This window comes from Benincasa hispida, chromosome 2 (assembly GCF_009727055.1).
Source record: "Benincasa hispida cultivar B227 chromosome 2, ASM972705v1, whole genome shotgun sequence".
Lineage (NCBI taxonomy): Eukaryota > Viridiplantae > Streptophyta > Magnoliopsida > Cucurbitales > Cucurbitaceae > Benincasa > Benincasa hispida.
Genome location: NC_052350.1, coordinates 50,648,634 through 50,653,063, shown reverse-complemented (window position 1 = coordinate 50,653,063; position 4,430 = coordinate 50,648,634).

Here is a 4,430-nt window from a genome sequence, read left to right as displayed (position 1 = left end):
GTTATGCTATGAGTATGATAACTAGGTTTATGTCAAATCCTGGGAAGGAACATTGGAATGTAATTAAATGGGTGTTTCGATATTTGAAAGGTAGTGCTAGTGTATCATTGTGTTTTAGCAGGGATTGTGATAAATCAGCACTTCTTCACAGATACAGATTATGCTGCAGACCTTGACAAAAGAAGGTCTCTATCAGGTCACATTTTTTGTCTGTTTTGTAATGTGGTCAATTAGAAGGTTTCTCTACAGTCAGTTGTTGCCTTGTCTACTACTGAGTCAGAGTATATTTTAGTGGGTGAAGCTGTGAAAGAGGCAGTTGGTTGAAAATGATAGTTGGTGAGTTGTTGTCGCAGGAGTTCATTCCTATCGTCCGTTGTGATAGCCAGAGTGCTATTCATCTTGCAAAGAATCCATCTCATCACGAACGGTCTAAGCATATCGATATCAAATTTTATTTTATCAGAGAAGTTGTGGCCCAGAAAGATGTTGAACTGGTCAAGGTTCATACAGTTGAGAATTTGTCAAATATGTTAACCAAGGTTCTTCCAGCCCCTAGGTTCAAATAATGGGCTAAATATTAAATCTGGATGATAAGAAGATTGGAGAATCAATGTACTTAAATATTCTTATTATGGGGGAGATTTGTAGAAAATAACAAGGTATTTAAGTGGGTTTTATTGGATTTTTTGGAAAAATTAAAGGCCCAATGGAATTTTTGTAAATAATGAGCACAAACTTGTAATTATTCCTTCTTCTCCAAAATTAGGGCCTTTTTCGTGGGTCTCCTTTTGCTGAAGAAAGAAGCCGCCTGTGCTGAAGAACAGCCGTAATCGAAAATAAAACAGGGGTAACCGCTGAAGAGAAGTGCAGCCGCCTGAGGAATTTCGAAGTCCACGAACCGCCTGAAGTAAGAGGGAGCGCCACTGTCGTTCAGTCTGAAGTTGAAGAGTCGACTGGAACTTGGTTTTGCCGGTTCGGGTGCCGCGGCGTGTGCGTGGTTTTTTGCAGATCAGTTCGCGGCGTGAGCGATCGAAGCAGCAGTCGTCGACCATGGGTTTCTCCGTCCAGCGAGGTCGACGACATGGGCGTGGAAGCCAGTTCTTGCGTGGAGCGGCAACAATGAGAGATACACGCGGGTCTGCGCGTGGTTCGCCGGTCAGAGGCGATAGTGCACTGTTTTGGGATGTTTTTCAACGGGTTGTTCTCAGTTTTCAGAGGCGGCGTTGTGTGCAGATCTCTCGGTATCAGTGGAGCTTAGAATTACAGATTGATGAATTCGTTGATTATCTGTAATTTATAAATTCCTTTATTGCTCATTAATAAAATTAATTCAAACTGGTCGAACCACTATATATCTTGGTGTTCTTTACTGCTTTCGATTTATTTCTGCTGAGTGTTTGCGTTCTGTTTGGCCATCTAAGTTAGGTTCTAAAACTCTCACAGAACTAACAGAATAATCAACATCAAACAAAAATAGAAACAACAAAATCAAGAAGATAATAAGATTCGTATCAAAAGTGGCGACTTAATACAAAAATAAGTCTAGAAAAGAGATCGGCTTAGCTCAATGTACTTGGTCTATCCTAGCTCAAAGGATCATCTTAGAATCAAAATATATGACTAAGAGAATGCTCAACTAAAGCTGACCCTAACAGAATACCAAATGAGGCAAACCTCTCGCATGCTCCAACCTAGTAAGTCAAAGAATAACCCAATGCAACTCTAGAAACCATATTTAGGAAGAACTTCTCAACTACACCTATAAATATATCATGATAGCTCAGGGAGAGAAGTTAGTCCATTCTAATATTCAAACTCTCTACTTGTTACACAAATACACTTTCTAACTTAAGCATTGAGGCATGTGTGGCAAGCACTACACCGACGTGCAAATCTTTTCATTTTGCAAATCACATTCTTCGTTGAATTATTTCAAATTTACCGTAGTTATCACATGAAATCAGGTTCGTTTTTCCTTATCTGAATATATTTTGGCATCAACTATTATTATTATTATTATTATTATTATTATTATTATTATTTGTCGTAGTCCATGCAACTACTAGTTGATGTGATGAAGATGTCAAGAAAGTATGTGGATAGAAGAAGTTCCTAATTTTCAGCGTTGTTAAATGATAGGATCTAAAGACTATTTGTCTTAGCTTCATGCATTCACAAAGCTTTTTATAATTTCTTTGGATTTACTACACTACTTGATTCACTCTGCATTTTTGTTTTGAATTTGACAAACTATTGAAGTGAAAATGATGTAGGAAGATTTGGTTTTGAAAATCTCTATACATGTAGGGTATAATTTTGAAGACAAATTTGAGATATATCCTTTTCTCTTGAAATTACAAAGTTGATTTTTCTATCATCTCTGAAATTCTTTCATATTCATGATTATTGACCATGCAATTAAAATTTCACATTGGCTAGATAAGAGGATGATTGTAGTTGTTTAAGTGAGGAAACAATTATATCTGAGACATTTTTTAATGAAACCAAAAGCTAAGTCATGTTAGGCTTATGTCCAAAATTGGATGATATCGTATACAATTGTGAAGATATGTAGAGTTCCTTATCGTTAACAATTTATATTATCAGAGTCATGCTCTTGACTTAGTCATGTCAGTGGAATCTTCATGTGTCGAACAAGGTAAGTAGCCGTGAGTTTTGAAAGATGCAAGTCAATAGTGTGATATGTGGTTGAGCTTTGTACGATAGACAGTGTGTTCTTGTAAAGTATGTGGAAGTTGACTTGGATAAAAATTATTATTTAATAATTGTTCGTATATTTCACAGAGCCAAATTAAGTGAGAGGTAGAATTGATTATTTTGAAAATCAACAATCAAAATTTTCATGATCAATACATTAATTTTAAGGTTAAAATATCATTTTCTCTCTATGTACTTTGAGTTTCATCTCATTTTAGTTCAAATGTTTTTTTTATTGTTTAAATTTAAGTTTTATTAAAAGTACATCGACGAAGCGAAATTGATTTTTATCAAAATTTATTATATAATAGCAATAAAAATATTTTATTAAAAAAATCCATGTGAATATTATTTCAAAATTCATATTAAATTTAAGTTTTATTTGAAAGTAATTAGAAAAGGAACAAAACCCAAATACATTGGCCAAAAAAATATTTGAACCTAATTTTAATCAAGTGTATAATATATTTATATATTTTCTAACCCGATATGTAAATTTAAAATTTTTAAATTGTTAAAAAGAAAAAAATAAAAATAAAAACTAAAAAAAAGGTTTGGGCTACGTTTCCAGTTGTTTGGGCTTGGCCCGGCCCACTAACTAGAAGTATGCACAAATTTAGACGGGATTAGCAAATTTTAATTTTCTCTTAATTATAATATTCGAATTTAATGTGAATAATTGGTACAAAATAATCATTATGTAAGCAAAGCTGACCAAATTATAAAAATCAATGTGTTTCCGTAAAAATATATTTTAAACATCAGTAAAACTGAGAAAAACTACGCAATTTAATTAATAAAAAGTCAAACAAATTAAGCTTATACATTATTCTTAATCCTTATAATTTAACATGTTTGATAACCATTTGATTTTTTATTTTCTTTTAAAAGTAAGTCTATTTCTTTTACATTTCTTAGAATGATTTGCATCTTTCTTAAATACAATAACTGAATTAGCCAAATTCCAAAAACAAAAATAATTTACTTTTTTTAGCTCTCAAAATTTGGTTTCGCTTTTGTAAAAAAATAGATAACAAAGGAAGAAATTTGAATATGAAAGTAATGCCCATAAGCTTAATTTTAAAAAAACAAATACAAAAAATAAAATGATTACCAAACAGGAACTTAATTAATTTTTTTCAATGTTTATATATAAAAAAAATTTATTTCTTTTCAACCTGTATATTATTATAGGATCATCAAGAGGGATATGGTGTATGAATTTAAATTAACAAATCAGATTCATATTAAAAAAAAAAAAAAAAAACCTTAAAATATGTTGTTTGATCATATGAGTAAAATGTTATAGTAGCTTTATTATTTTATATCCACGGCAAAATATCATGGTCACATCTTATTATATTTGTGAATAAGTTAACTCAATTTTCTATACTTAAAAATAACTGAAATAAATATTCAAGTTATTAGAGGAATAAAAAAAAAAAAAAATTAACTATCTAGTAATACGTAAGCTTTCTTTATTTTAGATAGAAAGATCCCAAATTTAATTCTAATTAAGTAAAAAAATGATACATTTAATTCATTAAAAAAACACATTATCTTAAAATCCATACTTGGCATCCAAATTAATTAGTAATTACCTACATTCTATAGAAACTAAATGTAAAATTGAATTATAATTTGCTAGATTAAAATTGAATGTATGATTAAGGACAAGAAATTATTGTTCTGAATTTATTTAAATTTTTAAC